The sequence below is a fragment of the Dama dama genome, chromosome 23 (assembly GCF_033118175.1).
Source record: "Dama dama isolate Ldn47 chromosome 23, ASM3311817v1, whole genome shotgun sequence".
Lineage (NCBI taxonomy): Eukaryota > Metazoa > Chordata > Mammalia > Artiodactyla > Cervidae > Dama > Dama dama.
Window position 1 is genome coordinate 18781158 of NC_083703.1, and position 21044 is coordinate 18802201.

Below are 21044 nucleotides of genomic sequence, written 5' to 3' on the forward strand. Positions count from 1 at the left end.
TATTATTAGCCTCATTTATTGATAATGAACTAAAGCAACAGTTTAGAGAGGTTACATTAACTTGCTTAAGTTCTCAGGGTCATACTGCTTGTAAATGCTGCAGCTAGCATTTAAACCTCCTATTCTATCTTCTCAATTAGTGATGGAAACCAAGGTTAATATTCCTCTTAGGAAGATACCATGATTCTGCAGTGAAATGCTGACCACATTTTTGACCAGGACCCCCCTGGTTTACAAAGGCCAGGTTGACATAAGACATGGTGTCTCAGCGTCGATAGTCAATGGAATATCTCAGAACAGAATCTCAGGCACATGTGACCCAGTCATCCGAACCACCTCACTGGGATTTCTAATTTATTTGTCAACTTTTTTCTCATTCACAGTTCCTAGAGCACTCCCAGATGACAGAGCGGAACCAAAACTTAAGGGATTTAGTGGATTATGCTACTTCACCCACCGAAAAAATAGGGTATTGGAGCCAATTTGTGGACTACTGCTGGTTTCCTAGACTACTACATAACTGGTCTGAGTTGGAGTCCTAGGAGGACAAATTGATGCAAAAACACAAATACAGAAAATAGAAGAACAGTAAAGTGTAAAGGGTATTATCTCTTTTTCTGACAATCAAATCTCCCAAAACCATGTCTCTGCCTCTTTATAAATGACTTCAGACGTTGCTCGACTATAAATACTACGATGACAGGAAGCTTGGTGTCTCAGTCCCTGCTGCATCACTGCACCCTGCAAAGTGGTAGCCACACTGTCAGCTCTCAACAGACGCTGAATGGGTCATTGTGTGATCTAACCATGCATGGAATTTCCTGGTGATTTAGAGTAACCTGTTTCAAGGTGTGTGGTGTGTGAGCAAGGATAAGAGTGGAGGCTTGTAAGCCTCTCCCCTGGGCTCCTGCAGTGGGCTCTGACACCGCTGCCCTCACTGGGGATCCACTTCTAAGTCTCAAACTTCTGGAAATTTTTGTGACATGAGGAAGTTGTTTTGATACTGCCTGCCAGTTTCATTCTGTCCATTTGAGTTACAAACAGAAGAGACTGAAGGAAATCTCTGTAACATGCAGCTCTGGGATATCTCAGGATGCCCAAGTAGAGCGCACCATGGCTCTCTCTATTTGGGGAGGCAGGTGGAAGCGGCCTCTGCAAGCTTCTGTGCTTTTTGCTCCTGTTTTGCTCCAGCATGTCTTACATTAATTTTCTACTAGCTTAGTGAAATCAGATAAAAGAAACGTGCACCTTTTGGCATGACACTATGATGGGTTTTATAGCTCAGAACATAAACAATAGATGTTAGCCACCAAAAAAAGAGAGAGAGAGAGAGAGAGAAACGAATACCACCAAAACTTAAGGGATGGAGCAAAAGAAGTTCTCAGAGCAAAGTTTATAATAATAAATGTGTACATTAAGAAAAAAGAATGCTCTCAGATAAGCAACCTAAGAAGGAACCAGAAAAATAAGAACATACCAAGCCCAAAGTTCATATAAGGAAGGCAAAAAACAGAATGGAAATAAATGAAATAGAAACTAAAAAAATAACATAAAATCAATGAAACTAATAAGATCTGTTTGTTAAAAATATAAAGAAATCTTTAGCTAGACTCATCAAGGAAAAGAAAGGACTGAAATAAAATTCTAAATGAAGGAGAAGACATTACAAATGACAAGATACAAGAACAAAGGATCATTAGAGACTTTGATGAACAATTATATGCCAAAAAATCTGATAACCTAGCAGATATGGACAAATTCCTATTTGTCCTCAAATATCCAAAAGTTCCTCAAATACCTAAAACACTCTTTCTTACTGTAGGCTTCTTTGAGACACTATGTAAGGTTATTACTATGTGACTTAGGTCTCTTTTACCTTTGTTTCACATTAGAACATTCCCCCTCCTTTCGCATGTCATTGAGTAGCTAGAAAATACTGGGCTCAGAATCCTCAAGGACTTGCCACACTCTGAATAAGTTACGAAGCCATTTCTTAAGCTGTGAACCACTCCCTGGCCAGCTAGGATTTCCAGAGGCATATCATTTGATATTGTGGGCAATCTACATTGTCTCATTTTATGAAACTGGGTGCATGTATCATCTGTGCCCACAGCACCCTACTCCTCCCCTGGATCCACTTAGAATCCCAAGCAATAGCATTCCTCTCTAGGAGGTCCCTAATGGATTTCCAAGGAGAGCTGAAAAGGAAAGTAGTGTTTCCACAGTCCAGAGAAAGAGATGCCTAGGGCTGTGTAGGCCCTCCGCTGGGAAAGAACAAAAGTTGATTGTTGCAGAAAAACAAACAGCCAACAGTACCTGTGTTCCAGAAGCTCTTATCACAAACACATGTAGAGGACTTGCTGAGGCTCAGCCGCATCTGTTCCTGGAAGGCAGGCAGCAAGCAGCAGGCTGGGGTGCTCAGGTGGATTTGCATGTGAACCCAAGTCGCTCCTTCCCTTGTACTTACACGCATCCTGCATCAGCAGGTTAGAAACAATAATATGGAAGAAGCTCCCGCAGCTCAGAGCACGTGGGAGCCAGCGCCTTGCTCTGGATGCTAAGGCTCCTAGGAAGGAGGGATTTATGGGCTGGCCAGGGGGCCTCTTCTACACACCAGCCCAGCAGCACTGGCAGCTCGTCCTGGCCACATGTTGCATGGCTGCTTCAAGGTTCTGAACTTCAAGGCAAGAACTCATGCCTTCTGAGTTCCCACTCACCTGGGCTACTTTCAGGGTCCAGTCTCCTTCCAATAATCCAGAGGAGCCTGAGAGGAACCCCTGGAGAAATCAGAAATGAAAAACTCTAAGATACTCCTTTTGATGAACTAAGAGAGCAGCTCAAATGCAAACATGCACGCGCTTCAGTCTGGATGAACACACGCTGGCTGGCTGTCAGCTTTGAGCCAGCCTTGGTGCTCGGCACTGGGGCGTATGGAGAATATTCCAGACAACTCCAGACTGGAATATCCCACTCCTCCCAAGGCTGTCAGTCTGAGCACAGTTGTGTTCTATCCATCCCTGATCTTGCTTTTTTTTTCTCAAGTCCTTTCAGAATGGATTCCAACTTAAATTTTTCTTTTATAGCTTATACTCTGTTGCTACTGCCTTACACTATAAACAGATATCAAATCATACTAATAAAATACCACTAGCATCTGTGAAGGCTTTCCAGGTGGCAGAGTGGTAAAGAATCTGCCTGCCAATGCAGGAGATGCAGGAGAGCTTGGGATGATGCCCTAGAGGAGGTAATGGCAACCCACTATTCCAGTATTCTTGCCTGGAAATTTGCATGGGCAGAGGAGCCTGGTGGGCTACAGTCCATGGGGTCGCAGAGAGTTGGACAAAGCTTAGCGACTGAGCACACACATAAGTATCTTTTGCACAGGATGTTACAACACTTCACAAACAGTGGCCATGAATAGTAAATTAATCTGTAAATTGATTCCAAATTCAGAGATGGATAGTAGTAGGTGGGTGTTTAGAGTCAAGAGATATCAGAAAAAATTCTGACTTACCATTAATAACTTGCATTATGATCTCAGGCAACCCCTGCACCTCTCTGGAGCCCTGGGTCCTCCCTGTATGCAGCACTGGCAGCTGAAAATAAAAAGATCCTCGGAATTTGAGAATCTGGGAGAGGTGACTTTTATTCATCATAACCATAGTAGCAGCAGCATTACTAATATGTAGACACTAAGGGTCTGATTGCTGTTTCTCCTGTACAGAAAAGTTTCACAGAAATAGATTTTCCTCCCCCAAATGCCAGGGGAGGTCATTTACACCAGTCTCTTTCACCTTTCCCTGTTGGGCAGTCTATGCATGTTGGTCACTGACAGTGAGCCTAACTGCTCAGCAAGCTGAGTTGTGCTCAGAAGGAAACCAGAGAAGGCAATGGCACCCCACTCCAGTACTCTTGCCTGGAAAATCCCATGGACGAGGAGCCTGGTAGGCTGCAGTCCATGGGGTCACTAGGAGTCGGACACAACTGAGTGACTTCACTTTCATTCATTTGGAGAGGGAAATGGCACCCCACTCCAGTGTTCTTGCCTGGAGAATCCCAGGGACAGGGGAGCCTGGTGGGCTGCTGTCTATGGGGTCGCACAGAGTTGGACACGACTGAAGCGACTTAGCAGCCCCAGCAGCAGCAGCAGCAGAAGGAAACAGCTGGAGCCAATCCACGAGGACAGGTAGAATAAGTCCAGGTTGCTGAACTGGCCGTCTGCACACTTGAAATTCCAGGTAGTCTGGAGAGCAACCTTCAGCTGTTTATAATGCCATAGTCCTTTCTTTAGTAAATTATGTCCTGTGTGTGCTAAGTGAACGAAAATTATTCACTGTGTATCTGACTTACAGATCGACTCCTTTAAGTCCTAAGGAATCAATCACTCTGTTGTTCAGTTGTTGTTTGGTCCCTAAGTTGTGTCTGAATTTTTGTGACCCTAAATCCTAACTAACTTTGCAATGTTCTTAAGGGCTGTCTCAAATGAAATATCTCACATTGAAGAATAAAATATCAAGCTCCAAAGTCAGAGTAATTATTTTTTTAAATTGTATGTCTTAATGCACTTAAAAAAAAAAGGTATCCTCAAAAGTTTTCCGAAAAATAACACAAAAGCATAGGTGAAGTCAACTTAGCCAGTAATAACTATTAATTTGGGCACTGTGAGGTAAGTTGAAACAGGTTTAGTATTTTTCTTGGTTTCTAAAAGTCAGTGTCTTTAATGAAAAATAAAACTAAAGTTAGATGACTGGTGTTTTGACATCCAACCAAGTTTTATTTCTGGTACAGCTATCTGGACTAAAACACCACTCATAGCAAAACTTGCCCATTTTTATGTGAATGTTTGTTTATACTCAGTTCTCTTAGCTCCACACCATCATGTCCTGTTCTGAGTTAAGTAATCTTGTTCCACAGTATGTGGAAGTACACACACGTGTTCATTTCCCCTCTCTGTAAGTCCTTTCCAAATGTCTGGAAGAGAATCTGGATGAAGTGTGAAGGCCGCAGACAGTGGCCATCAGACAAGACCACGTGCTGACACACACCACTGTCTCCAGGGCTGTATGATCAGTAAGGTTTGAGTGGGCCACCCCAGGCTCGAAAGATTCCAATTGGTTTTCTGTGACCTTGGCCTTGGGTTCTGTGATGTCGTGCATAAGGTGAAGAGTCTGAAGACAGGTGACCTGGTTCCAAATACTAACTCCACCATTTCTTGCTGTGTCATCACAGGCAAACCATTGAAATCCTCTGAGCCCCAGTTTCTTTTTTCTACCTACCTACCTATCCATCCATCTATCCATCCATCTTCTATCTTCATCTATCACAGCAGGTTGTGGTAAAGAGGAAAAGAGGAAGTATAAAGAGGGAGACACTTTGAAAACTGCAAATGCACAAATTAATAGCAATGGACAAGGGCTTAGGACCTAGGCCTAAACTTGGGCTTTCTTTGTCTGAGGGTTTCTGGGATTTGAGGCAAGAGTGAGGCAGGGAGTGTGGGCCAGGGGATGATGACTCCCCAGATAGTTCCATGAGGTGGTCCCAGGGCCAAGTCAACATGACTGTCATTAAGTGTGAAAGAAATGAGCATCACACGTGGGGGGAGGAGAGTAGTGGTGATGTGGGATCTTAAGTTGGGAGCTGAGGACCTGTTAGACCTGGATCCTGGACTAGAAGGAGGGCAGTGGGAGGAAGTGTGGAAAGAGCCTGAATCAGACCACATGGAGCCATTTCTGGACCCCTGTTTTTTCATTCTCCTCATGTGCTATTGGATACAGAGACCGTCAATTTCCTGCTTGGTTACCCCTTAAAATAATTTTTCAAACTGTATGTCTTTTCAAATTATTCATTTGTGCATATTTCAAAATGCATAGTAACACTATCATTTGACAAAAAAACAAAAACCACTATATGTCTCTTCACATGTGTTTAAGTTAACATTTAAAACATTTATGCATCAACTTAAATCATTGCAAAGGATATAATCTCTGGTGAATCAAAAATAGGAAATTTAAAAAATAAAAACCTAATATGACTTCTTCACTGTTTCCAGGACAATCTAATACCACAGCAATTTGATAGCTACCATAATTGATTTTAATATACACCTACAAGCTTGTCTTTAGTAGGCAAAATTTATTTCATTTACTCCTTAAAGTTGTATTTCCACTCTACTTTCTTCACATAATTTTATGTTAATGTGATACATTTTATGCCTAAAATCCTCTCATTGATCATCCACAATTATCTGCAGCAAAAATATGTATATAACTTGAATTTAATTTTGTACATTTCAGTTTGAAGGTAATGTTTAAATCCTGTAGCCAAATAACTCTAGATATTAAAGAAATAATTCTAGACTGAATTATCATTATAGATACACTTAATATCTGATTTATCACACAGATTTTTATTAATATTAAATATAAAAGTTAAAATTTTGTTGGTAAAACCAGTTTTCATCAGTACTAAATTAAGATGCATCTATTTCCTAAAATAGATGGCAATCCTCACCAACATTAATCTTATTTTACAATTATTGTTGTTATAGTTATTGTACACACTATGAAACATTTTTCATGAAAATGAACATGCAAATGAAAGGAACTTTATCATAGCAATGTCAGTTACCAAGCTCCCTGGGACAGGGTGATCTATCATCAAAATGATTTTTAATGATCCAATTTCTGATGGCTCAATTAGGTCTTCCCTCAATTTTCATGAAAGCAAAGTATTAGAAATCATCTGAGTGCAAAAAGATTTCATACTAAATCAATAGACTCTTTCACTTTCTCAAAAAACACCATTTTATCTGGCACCCAAGAGATCTGTGGGCCCTGGAGATACTCATCATAGAAAGCAGAGGGAGAGAGGCAGGTCTCACATTCATGGAGAGGTCTTTGTAGAAAGCAAGACCCTCTGCCCACCTGGGACCGCTTACTGATGCTCAGCTCTCGGCAGAGCAACCTTTGGGCGTGTGCACAGGCAGGCTGTGGATCTTCAATTTTTTTTAATCCATGCACTGATGTAATCTTAGCAAGCATTCACATACTACCAAGCATGTGGGGGTCCAATTGTGAAGGCTACCCCCTTGGACTGTCCAGGACCTGATTCCCACTGACCTACGAGCTGAGTCCCAGCAGAGCTGGCAACCCTGGACAGTGGAGGATTCTCTGATCTTTCCAGCTGGCACTGTCCAAACTGGGCTGGGGCGGGGACTGGGGGGCATTTGTGCGCATTGAAATGTGAGTGATCCTCAGTGAAGACGGAATCCCAGTTGAAAAACTTTTGGGAAAAGCTCCCTTTTCTTTCCCCCTCTTAGAGATTTGTAATCAAACCAGAATATTAAAGGCTAAAGAAAGCTGCTTAACTTTCTTTAGTGCAGAATTTTGAAACCAGTTTGCTCCCCCACCCCAATTTTTTCTCCCAAAGAACACACAGTTGTACAGAAAGAGACTTTCAATCATCTGCTCTGATCCCCAGAGCTCCAGACTGAGTCTCCTGTGACTTCATACAAGGTCTGACTTGTTCATGACAACTACAGGCCTCTCTAGTCTCCAGGGGCCCTGAGATTGGTTGGTTTTCATGGATTGTTACCTGCTGGGCACAATGCCGGGAAGAGCTGCTAGGAAGACTCTGCCCCAGTCTTCCTACTGGTGTTACCCATTTTTAGATGGATGTTCTGGTACAACAGGAAGGTTTCTGTGCTACTGACGTAGGGGCAGCCCTCACTGCAGCCATGAACTTGAAGCCTTATGATCAGCTCTCAAATAACCACCAGTGGAGGGTCAGTTTGGTGCCTCCCGAGCTGTCTCTCTGGGCCCCACAGTCCATGACGATGTGGGCCAAGTTAAGAGAGGACTATAATTAGATGCAGAGTACAATTAAAATCAAACATATATGAGTGGTATGTGTGTGTGAGAAAGAGACTGTGTCTCATCATATAACTCTCTTTTACATCCAGAGCCACATGGATTGTAATCATCTGGTTTGAACTGTCCATCTTTTCATTGCCAAGCATGAAGAGTTGGCTACATTATCATGATGAAGATGAGAAGTACCACCGCTGGGGAAAGACGTCCCTGAAGCTGTTCACTACATGGGAAAGAGGGCTGGGTCACCTGACTTGGGTCATATTTTGGAACATCACAGGCATTTGATCTAAGACACCACCACTGACAATACACAAGAACAAGTCCTTGCTATCCTTTCCTCCAGGAAGACACTAGGGCTTCAAGTTAGAAATAAGTCAATAAGGTATGCAGCAGTGCTGAATACTTTGATTAATGTGGAGACCCAGTCAGGCTCTCCACCCTGACAGCAGCTCAGAACTCAAACAAATCCGTCGTACCTACTGGGAAAGAAGCTTGAAGAGTGAGCTGGTGGAACATCTCTGTTCTTGGAACACAGGAACCATGAAGCGTGTCTGCCTGTCCCTTCACTCTGCACAGAACAAGACAGCTGATGAGAGCCAGAGGCCAACCACATGGATGACTGGTCCAGCCTCAACTGGAGCTGGCTTGGCCCTTAGGAAGCCCCTGCTCTCACCTGTGAAGCTGCAAAATAACCAATGCATTTTTTTCCCCCAATGCATTTTTATAAGCGTCTGCAAAGCAAGGAGAACAGAACTCAGAACAGCTGGAAGAAATGAGATAAGGCATCAAAACTAGTTTTTTATCTTAAAACCACTAGAGATTTCCTGGGAAATCATCCACCCAAACTCCTTTTTATGGGAATACAAGGCGAGCAGAAATCGAACGGTTTGCCTCCAGGTGAAGGGGGAGAGTGGTCAGCACTTCACGTCATGGGTTCTAGATGTTAAGTTTCAGAGAAACCTGCCAGGGAAGTGCCAGGGAATAAACATCACACAGTGAGTCTGTGAGCAGGATACTCTACATGCTCGGTGAAACCTCCTGGACAAATTCTGCTTAAATATTTTCTTTTTAATGTTTTGCAGGATAGCTGGGGAAGAAGAGCAGGGTGAGGAAAAGTAACGAGATTAAAGTTTTTTCCATGTAATGAGACAGGCAAAATACAATCTCAAATAATAACATGTCTAAGCGTAAGTCTTAAGGAATACAGCTTTCTTTATTAAACAAGAAGTAACTTTTAATTAGACTAATTGTCCTCCTTTGGTTTCAAATAGTCCTGACCCTCTTCTTAAGATGCTCATTGTCTATGCCCTTCATGTGTCTTATGATCATAATTTTAACTCTTTAAAGCAGCTGGATAATATAAATATGGATCTGTGAAGAGCAGGATATATATATATATATATATATACACACAATAAATATGTCATGTCAAGCTTTCCTACCATTTACCAACTTATTAAAAAAAATTTTTTAAATATGGTACAACTGACAAAGAACACTGAAAAAACAAGGAGATGATGTTGCTGAATCAGGAACTTCTGGCTTCTTATCCTTTATAACTCCTCTGAAGGTCATTAACAAGATTATTCTTTTAATCCCTGGACATGCTGTGCCACTATGCCATCTTTACTGTAGGTTTATGTATGTTCATAACATCCTTGCTTAACAACTATCATAGGAAGCGAATTCTGTTCATTCATCTCAAATATCTTGTTCATTCCCCATCAGTCAGGGCCCAGGCCATGTCCCAGCCCTCCCGAGCTAGTCTTCTCTCCCAACCACACTAGCTCACTTCCACGCAACTTCCTCCTAAATTCCTGCCACACTCTCTTTGGTATCACTGAAAATTCAAAACTTACCACCTGACATTGTCATTCATATATATATATATATATATATATATATATATATATATATATAAACTTATATAAAATATAGTATGTAAGATATATGTAAAATATAATATATAGAAATTATAAAGAGCCCCTTGAAATAAAGAATTCCACTGAATTGGTTCCAGATGCCTTGGTGTATTTTTTCTTGTCCTCTACTTATATGACAGTCACTTGAAATTCAACTATTATTAGAACTGCAAGAAAGAGAGGAATAGGATCTTACCTCCTGGAGTTCCCATGTCAGTACTTTTATCCATGTTCCCTGGTCTCATGCTCCCTTGAGCTTTCCTTTCTCTTTCTCTCATGTCCCACTTTTTTATTCTTTTTATATGTTTTTCTATAATATTTTCTCTTTACCTTTTTTTTTTTGGAGTATGTTTCATTCCATTCTTTACTATTTGGTCTCTCTCAGAAGCAGAGGTACACACACACACACACACACACACACATTCCCACACCAGCTCCGTGTTTAGCTGCTGTTTGACTAGGCTGCCTCTGTGTTTGACTCACGTTTTCATATTCCACAATATTACCACATGCCAGGAGAGGCAACCATTTTCCTGTCTGCTTCTCATTTTGACCCACGTTACACTAAAATGAAGCAAAAGGAAGGGTCGCAGACAGACCCTTGAATGCTTTGTTTAAGATGCTGGCCTTTCAGAATTACATTTCACGTTTTCCAAAGAGGAGCCCGTGCATCAGAGCTCTGGCCAGTCATTTGGCGCCTTCTACAGGACACAAAGAGCCACAGGCTGGGAAAATCAGATCTGATTTAATGAATCTGATTTAATCTGATTTAATATAAGGTGGCCACCATATACCTAGAACAACTCTGAATAAACCGTTTCCTGCTGTCAAAATAATTGTACTACCCAAAGCAATCTACTGATTCGATGCAATTTGTATCAAATTACCAGTGGTGTTTCTCATAGAACTAGAACAAAAAATTTTACAGTGTGTATGGAAATAGAAAAGACACTGAATAGTCAAAGCAATCTTAAGAAAGAAAAGCAGGAGCTGACAGAATCAGGCTCCCTGACTTTAGACTACACTACAAGCTACAGTAATCAAAACAAAGTGTGGTACTGGCACAAAAATCGAAATAGATTGCATAGATCAATGCAACAGGATAGAAAGTCCAGAGAGAAACCCACGCAACTGTGGTCAATTAATCTAGGACAAAGGAGGCAAGACTCTACAATGGAGAAAAGACAGCCTCCTCAATAAGCAGTGCTGAGAAAACTGGACAGCTACATGCATAAGAATGAAATCAGAACACTCCCTAACACCATCCACAAAAATAAACTCAAAATCGACTAAAGACCTAAACATAAGGACAGACACTACAAAATTCTTAGAGGAGAACACAGGCAGAACACTCTGCCACAAATCACAGCAATGCATCTTTTTGACCCAACCCTTAGAGTAATGAAACTAAAATCAGAAGTAAGCAAATGGGACCTAATTAAACTTAGAAGCCTTTGCACAGCACAAGATATCATAAACAAGACAGAAGAAAACCCCCAGAATGAGGGACAATATTTGCAAATGATGCAACTGACAGATTACTCTCCAAAACATTCAAACAACTCAAAGAGCTCAATATCAAAAAACAAACAACCCAAGCGAAAAATGAGTGTAAGATCTAAATAGACATTTCTCTAAAGAACACTTACCGATGACCAAACAGCACATGAAAGGATGCTCAGAAAGGATACTCAACATCCCTAATTAATAGAGAAGTGCAGAAATACTACAATGGGGTATCATTTCACACCAGTCAGAATAGCCACCATAAAAAATCTACACACAATAAGAGCTGGAGAGGATGTGGAGATAGGGAACCCTCCTACAGTGTTCATGGGAATGTAACTAGGTACACCCACTGTGGAGAACAGTATGAAGGTTTCTTGAAAAACTAAATATACAGTTGCCATATGATTCAGCAATCCCACTCCTGGTCAATTATCCAGAGAAAAACATAATTTAAAAAGATACATGCACCCCAATGTTCATTGCAGCAATATTGACAATAGCCAATACATGGAAGCAACCTAAGTGTCCATCAACGATGAATGGATAAAGATGTGGAACACACACACATACACACAACAGAGTATTACTCAGTCATAAAAAGAATGAAATAATGCCATTTGCAGTAACATGGATGGACCTAGAAATTTTCACACTAAATGAAGTAACTCAGAGAAAAACAAATACGATATGATATCACTTAAAGGTGGACTCGAATAAAAATAAGCTTATTTACAAAATAGGAACCAACTCACAGACCTCAAAATCAAACTTACAGTTACCAAAGGGGAAACATGGGGGGAGGGATAAATTAGGAGATTAGAATTAACATATATACACTGCTGCTGCTGCTGCTAAGTCGCTTCAGTCGTGTCCGACTCTGTGCGACCGCATAGACTGCAGCCCACCAGGCTCCGCCGTCCCTGGGATTCTCTAGGCAAGAACACTGGAGTGGGTTGCCATTTCCTTCTCCAATGCATGAAAATGAAAAGGGAAAGTGAAGTTGCCCAGTCGTGTCCGACTCTTAGCGACCGCACAGACTGCAGCCTACCAGGCTCCTCTATCCATGTTATTTTCCAGGCAAGAGTACTGGAGTGGGGTGCCATTGCCTTCTCCGATATATATACACTACTATGCATAAAATAAAAATAGTCACTCAGTCGTGTCCGACTCTTCGTGACCCTATAGACAGGAACCCGCCTGACTCCTCTGTCCATGGGGTTTTCCAGGCAAGAATATTGGAGTGGGTTGCCATTTCCTTCTCCAGAAGGAATAGAAATAGATAATAAGGACCAAGAAAATATTACAGGGAATTTACTCAATAACCTATATGGGCAAAGAATCTGAAAAGAAGGGCTATATATGTGTGAATCACATATATATATGTTTTATATATACATATATATATATAAAACTGATTCACTGCTATACACCTGAAACTAGCACAACACTGTAAATCACATATACTCCAAAAAATTTTTTAACAATTATTTCCTGCTGGGACAAGGCTTTATATCCCTTCAGAACAAATCTCTCCAACTCCCAATAAATATCTCAGAAGCTACGGGGTCTTTCTTATGACTTCCTTCCATTTTCTTTGCAGTTTTGTAAAGTGCCTTTATTCAGTCCAATGAGTCCTGAGCACTGAGGGGCCCAGGGGCAACCAGTAACAACCAACGTGAGAAAAGAAGCTGCATTTTGCTTGTTTTTGCATCTCTAGCATCCAGCACAGAGATTGGATTCTGGAATTGGTTGGTTTGGGGTGTGCAGCTTTTGAAGGACATGATGTGTATCTAACATATGAGGGAGAGGAATATGACACACAGATTATTTTAACAAGAGAGATTTTTCTAGATGTTCTAGCCTAGGTGGGTTATGAATGAGAAACTCCTAACTTGGAACCCTCTCTCCGCCTCTTAAATCTATTAAAAATAAAGGAGGACACAGAAAAAGAAAAACTAATGGAAACGGAGTAGGACCCTGTGAGGACCTGCCCACAGACCCTGCCTTTTGTTTGTAGAAAAGCTTTAGCCTCTGAGGCTTTGCCCAAAGAGCAAATGTAATCAGAGAAGTGAGAAAATGCTGAAACAAATAAAAACAGTTGAGCAAGACAAAATAACAATAGTTAAACCTTCAAACAAAGTCAAGGACCTTTAATTCCTCCTCAAGGGCTGTAGATAACATTCTGAGCCACATCCTTGAATTCTGCAGATACTGAAATGTCCACCAGGTGGAAGAAGTTAACTGCACGTTGACTAAACCTATGGACACCCCAGACCAGTTGAAACCTGATGTTTGATGATACTGACTCCTCAAGTCACCCAGTTACCTCACCACCAACCAGTCCAGAAGGGTGTACACAAGCTGTCAGGCATCTCACACTCTCACCCCTAACTCTGCCATCAAAAACCCTTCCCTGAATTTGGGGAAGAATGGATACATGTATATGTACGGCGGAGTCACTCTGCGGTGCACCTGAAACTATCACCACATTGTTCGTTGGCCATACTCCAATATAAAATAAGTATTTTTTAAAAACTTGTTTTCATCCTTAGGAAACCTAAGCCACATATTTTTCTTTATTCTAGTTTACCAAAAGGTGCATTCATTTTTCCCCAAGGATTCTAACTATTGGGAAATGTTTAAAATTTTGTTAATTCTCTCATAAACTAGCCTGTCCTCCTTGGAAAGAAAAGATTAACAGTTTCATACCAAACTTGGGGACATATATTTCTATACTGCTATCTCTATATCTACTCCTGTGTGTGTGTTTATGTGTGTCTATATCTAGCTATTTCTCCATACTGGAAATATGCTGTGTAGTATTTTGAAGTTTGCCTTGCTTAACAATAAATCACTGACATTAAAAAAAAAAAAAAAAACACCAACAATAAAACCCTTCCCGGGAAGCCATCAGAGACTTTGGGTCTTTTGAGAAGGAACCCTCTGTTCTCCTTGCCTGGCCCCACATTGGGCACCTTGCAAGAAACACCACAGTTTCCTTCGTCACGACCTGGTGTCAGTAGACTGGTTTGACTGTGTATTGGGCAAGTGGACCCAAGTCTGGGTGGGTAACAAAATCAATAACAAACTCCTGCAGGACAGGAAGGAATATATAGATTGTGTTATAGGTTCTCCATAAAACCTAGCCTAGAATTGGAGAAATCCTAGACAATTTCAATATTCTCCTTAAAAGTGATAGTTTAGATATCTGCCCAGTGTGATGGTTAATTAACCTGTTGACTTGGCTATAATATGATCCCAGCTGTTTGGTCAAACACCAGTTGAGACATTTCTGTGAAGGTATATTTTAGATGTGATTAGTATTTAAATCAGTAACTTTGAATAAAACTGATTACCCTCCATAATGTCCAGGGGCATCATCAGTTAACGGCTGTCAGGGCAAAGACTGAGGTTCCTCGAAGTAGAAGGATGCTTTCAAATTGTGGTGCTAGAGAAGACTCTAGAGAGGCCTTTGGAGGTGGGGGGGTGGGGTCCAGGGTGGATGGATACAGGACGGGCAGACACATGAACACCCATGGCTGATTCATGTTGATGTAAGGCAAAAATCATCACAATACTGTAAAGTAATTAGCCTCCAATTAAAATAAATAAATTTAAAAAAATAAAAATAAAAAAAAAACAAGAACTACATAGACCTTTTGAGATTTTTTTTAAAGCTATGGAACATGATGAATAAATGAGGGGGATATTTTTTACTATGACTGCTCATGCTTTCACATTTTTCATTAGCTATGTACAAGAAAAATTATTTAACATAGCATCTGTTATTCAAACAATGGAAAAAGATGCCATTTACCATTTTCAGTGTATTTCAGGGATCAATGTCTAAATTTAATTCATACATTTGGCAACATACCTTTTGTTAGTTCTCTAGTTATACTCCTGGCCGACTCCCGCTGCATCTGAAATAAGTCAAATATTATTTATGTTTAAGTTAAGCAAGAGATATTATCATAGGAATGACACAGACTGACTAAATGTGACATTTTTTTTTTTCTTTTTTTTCTTTTTTTTTTTAAAATATGGAACGCTTCACGAATTTGCGTGTCATCCTTGCGCAGGGGCCATGCTAATCTTCTCTGTATCGTTCCAATTTTAGTATATGTGCTGCCGAAGCGAGCACTAAATGTGACATTTAAATAATACTTTTAGAGACTAGACCTAACTTGAAGATTACTTAAGTAGAAAAATAATCCCAGAAATAAAAGAAAATGAATTCCCACTTATTCTGCTTTTAGATAGCAGAGAACATATATATGGAATGCTATTTAGATTAATCTGATAAAAAGTACAATAAATACCAGTCTATCGAGAACATACAATTTCAGAGAATTAAGGAATCATGCATAGTCCTAGGAATGATCTACAAGACTACTAATCTTCTCCCCTAAAAGCTCCTGCCCTAAATACATACTTCCAAGACCTTTATTTTGATTTCTAGGTGAGGATCCTGTTCAAATGGAGGAAGTAGTTTGAAATCAAATTGTTAGTAAGGAGAACACATCTGTGATTTTCTTTAAACTTTTCCATTTAACAAACACACAGAAAGGTGAGAAAATTATACACAAGAAAACAAAGAACCAGCAGGTTTTAATTCTAAAGATGTTCAGTGAGAAGGATTCTCTCATAACTGTTAGTTTCTGAACTATGTCCCATAGAAGGGGAAGATCCCACAGGGGTCACTGCAGACTTGTATAACAGAGAAATCACAGTTTCAGGGTCTCTGGCCACTCCTTTAGCTAAAGGGCTCTACACTTGTCTCCATTATATATAATACTGTTCCACGGAAAAGTTGTTTTTTGTTTTTTGTGGGTTTTTTTTTTTTTTTTTTTGAAAGAAAGGTTGTTTTCTTTGGGGAAAAAAAACTTTTTGTAAGGGATGAGACTCATTGATTTAGTCATAGTTCCTAATTCTACAAAAGAAGTAACAAAGCCAATGGCCTTCTGAGTCCTATGCCAGCTACTTCCTCAGATTAAGAAAAAACACATAGATTTTTAACTATAACATAGAGAAAAGGAATACGTAAAACCTTGTTTATAGTTCAATAATGCTTGTGGTATGACATGACGTAGTAGCTTTCTAACTAAATCATATGCCTTAAAGGCATGAACAAGAATAAATTAATATCGAACTCCTACTTGGAGAAGTTGATGTATTTAATGTATAAAGCATGCATTTTTTTTAAACACAGGAAAGGGAACTTGAAGGAGAAAATCTTTATTTGAATCAAGCAGGACAAAACTGAAGAGATTCATCCTTCAAAGGATGTTTGCTTCCTCCAGATAAAACCTGGTTTATTATAATGAGTCAACAAATGAATTATCCACATTTTGGGTTATTTAGGACAGAATTTAAAACACACAACAGATCTCTCTTTACTGTCTAGCATACTTCTATCCAAAGCTCTCACCATTAGTTAGTTTATAGAAAAAGTATGAGTGTAATCTCAACTATAATCTAAATCCAGTCAGAAATTACAGTTGAACTTCATTTCCTCAGCCTGAAGTTTCAAGGGGAGGACTTATACTCCTACCCTCCGTGTGAGAAGAGAGGAGATTTACCTAATGTGTGATTAGGGACAAGGAATTAAGAAGTGCTTGCTTGGTTCCAAATTTCTTTTTGAAAAGATGTTATGTGCCCACAGCATCATGAACTTGAGTCTGCAGTAGGCAGCCTGCCCCTGGGACGGGGGTCAAGCATTTGCTTCCTCCTCTTAGGCCTGCGTGGGGCAGTGTCTGACTTGGCATGAAGTGTTCGGAGGCCCGCTGTGACTGCACAGCTAAAGCACGTCCTCCAGGTTCACGGCTCTCAAGTACTAAGACCCAACGTAGCCGCAGTGCTGTCGAAGAAACCTTAGATTGCTCTCCTATGATGGCAAGAAGCCAAATGAGAAAACAGGTTGAGACTGCATTTAACAAGGGCTACTTTTATCTGCACCATAAACATCATGAAAACACCATCAAAACGATAAACCCGGGTGCACTGACTGGAATAGATACTTTAATCACAATGATTAAACAGTGAAAACTAGTTGCAATTTAAAGACTCCCCATCATTGCTATCTCAGTCATCATTAATCCAGGTGATGTCAAGACAGAGACAAAAGTGAGCTTCATTTACAATTTTTAAATATTTGATTTAACTACAAATTGAGAAACATTCTACAACTGCTCAGCAAGATATTGTTTAGAAATTTAAATTTAAAAAAAAGAGAAAGAAAACAAATACCACCAAAACTTAAGGGATGGAGCAAAAGAAATTCTCAGAGGAAATTTTATAACAATAAATGTGTACATTAAGAAAAAAGAATGTTCTCAGATAAGCAACCTAAGAAGGAACCAGAAAAATAAGAACATACCAAGCCCAAAGTTAATATAAAGAAGGTAAAGAACAGAATGGAAATATATGATATAGAAACTAAAAAATAACATAAAATCAATGAAACTAATAAGATTTGTTCATTTAAAAATATAAACAAATCTTTAGCTAGACTCATCAAGAAAAAGAAAGGACTGAAATAAAATTCTAAATGAAGAAGACATTACAAATGATAAGATACAAGAACAAAGGATCATTTGAGAGTTTGATGAACAATTATATACCAAAAAATCTGATATCCTAGTAGATATGGACAAATTCCTATTTGTCCTCAAATATCCAAAAGTTCCTCAAATATCTAAAAAACTCTTTCTTACTGTAGGCTTCTTTGAGACACTATGTAAGGTTATTACTATGTGACTTAGGTCTCTTTTACCTTTCTTTCACATTAGAACATTTCCCACTCCTTTCCCATGTCATTGAGTAGCTAGAAAATACTGGGCTCAGAGTCCTGAAGAACTGGCCACACTCTGAATATGTTGCAAAGCCATTTCTTAAACTGTGAACCCCCTGGCCAGCTATGATTTCCAGATGCGTATTGTTTGATATGGTGGACACTCTGCACTGTCTCACTTTGGGAAACTGGTGCATGTAACATCTGTGCCCACACCACCTTACTCCTCCCCTGGATCCATTTAGAACCCCAAGCAGTAGCTTTCCTCTCTAGGAGGTCCCTAACGGTTTTCCAGGGAGAGCTGAAAAGCAGAGCAGTGTTTCCACAATCCAGAGACCCAGAAGCCTGGGGCTGTGTAGGTGCTCTGCTGGGAAAGAACAAAAGTTGATTGTTTCAGGAAAACAAACAGCCAACAGTATCTGTGTTCCAGAAGCTCTTATCACAAACACATGTAGAGGACTTGCTGAGGCTCAGTGGCAGAGGTGCCACATCTGTTCCTGGAAGGCAGGCAGCAAGCAGCAGCTTGGGTGCTCAGGTGGATTTGCATGTGAACCCAAGTCGCTCCTTCCCTTGTACTTACACGCATCCTGCATCAGCAGGTAGAAACAGTAATATGGTAGAAGCTCCCGCAGCTCAGAGCACCTGGGAGCTAGCGCCTTGCTCTGGATGCTAAGGCTCTTGGGAAGGAGGGATTTATGGGCTGGCCAGGGGGCCTCTTCTACACACCAGCCCAGCAGCACTGGCAGCTCGTCCTGGCCACATGTTGCATGGCTGCTTCAAGGTTCTGAACTTCAAGGCAAGAACTCATGCCTTCTGAGTTCCCACTCACCTGGGCTACTTTCAGGGTCCAGTCTCCTTCCAATAATCCAGAGGAGCCTGAGAGGAACCCCTGGAGAAATCAGAAATGAAAAACTCTAAGATACTCCTTTTGATGAACTAAGAGAGCAGCTCAAATGCAAACATGCACGCGCTTCAGTCTGGATGAACACACGCTGGCTGGCTGTCAGCTTTGAGCCAGCCTCGGTGCTCGGCACTGGGGCGTATGGAGAATATTCCAGACGACTCCAGACTGGAATATCCCACTCCTCCCAATGCTTTCAATCTGAGAACAGTTGTGTTCTATCCATCCCTGATCTTTTTTCTTTTTTTTTCTCAGGTCCTTTCAGAATGGATTCCAACTTAAATTTTTCTTTTATAGCTTATACTCTGTTGCTACTGCCTTACACTATAAATAGATATCAAATGATTCTAATAAAATACCACTAGCATCTGTGAAGGCTTTCCAGGTGGCAGAGTGGTAAAGAATCTGCCTTCCAATGCAGAGGATGCAGGAGAGCTCAGGAAGATGCCCTGGAGGAAATGGCAACCCACTCCAGTATTCTTGCCTGGTCAATCCCATGGGCAGAGAAACCTGGCAGGCCACACAGTCCATGGGGTCGCAGAGAGTTGGACCAAACTTAGCGACTGAGCACGCACACAAGTATCTTTTGCACAGGACATTACAAACTTCACAAACACTGGCCATGAATAGTAAATTAATCTATAAATTGATTCCGAATTCACAGATGGATAGTATAGGCAGGTGTTTAGAGTCAAGAGATATCAGAAAAAATTCTGACTTACCATTAATAACTTGCCTTATGATCTCAGGCAACCCCTCCACCTCGCGGGAGCCCTGTGTCCTCCCTGTATGCAGCACTGGCAGCTGAAAATAAAGTGATCCTCGGTATTTGAGAATCTGGGAGAGGTGACTTTTATTCATCTTAACAATAGTAGCAGCAGCATTATTGTATGTAGACACCAGGGGTCTGGATGCTTTTTCTCCTACAGCAAAGTTTCACAGAAATAGATTTTCCTGCCGCAAATGCCAGGAGAGGTCATTTACACCGGTCTCTTTCACCCTTCCCTGCTGGGCAGTCTACGCACGTCGGTCACTGACAGTAAACCTGACTACTCAGCAAGCTGAGTTGTGCTCAGAATGAAACCAGTTGGCTGGAGCCAATCCACGAGGACAGGTAGAATAAGTCCAGGTTGCTGAACTGTGCCATCTGCACAGTTGAACTTCCAGGTGGTCTTGGAGAGCAACCTTCGGCTGTTTATAATGTCATAGTCCTTTAGTAAATTATGTCCTGTGTGTGCTAAGTGAACTAAAATTATTTACTGTGTATCTAACTTACAGATCGACTCCTTTAACTCCTAGGGAATCAATCACTCTGTCGTTGAGTTGTTGTTTAGCTGCTAAGTGTGTCTTAAATTTTGTGACCCTAAATCCTGACTAACTTTCAAACATTTTAAGGGCTCAGCCTCAAATGAAATACCTCACATTGAATAATAAAAATATCAAGCTCCATAGTAGGAGTAATTATTTTTTAAACTGTATGTCTGAATGCACTAAAAAAAAAAACTATCCTCAAAAGTTTTCCCAAAAAATGACACAAAAGCATAGGTGAACTCAACTTAGCCAGAAATAACTATTAATTTGGGCACTTTGAGGTAAGTTGAAACAGGTTTAGTATTTTTCTTGGTTTCTAAAAGTCAGTGTCTTTAATGAAAAATAAAACTAAAGTTAGATGACTGGTGTTTTGACATCCAACCAAGTTTTATTTCCAGTACAGCTATCCAGACTAAAACACCTCTCACAGCAAAACTTGCCCATTATTATGTAATGTTTCTTTATACTCAGCTCTCTAGGCTCCACACCATCATATCCTGTTCTAAGGAATCTTGTTCCACAGTACGTGGAAGTACACATACGTGTTCATTTCCCCTCTCTGTAAGTCCTTTCCAAATGTCTGGAAGAGAATCTGGATGAAGTGTGAAGGCCCCGGACAGTGGCCATCAGACAAGGACCACGTGCTAACACCCACCACACTCTCCAGGGCTGTATGATCAGTAAGGCTTGAGTGGGCCACCCCAGGCTCGAAAGATTCCAGTTGGTTTTCTGTGACC

General features: G+C 40.6%; 1 non-coding gene across 1 annotated transcript; it reads right to left on the reverse strand.

Annotated features, from left to right (window-relative positions):
* Positions 1 to 15339: 15339 nt before the first annotated feature.
* On the reverse strand, positions 15340 to 15446 carry LOC133045399 (U6 spliceosomal RNA). Its single transcript, XR_009690260.1, has one exon. It is a non-coding gene; the product is annotated as a U6 spliceosomal RNA (small nuclear RNA).
* Positions 15447 to 21044: the final 5598 nt, after the last annotated feature.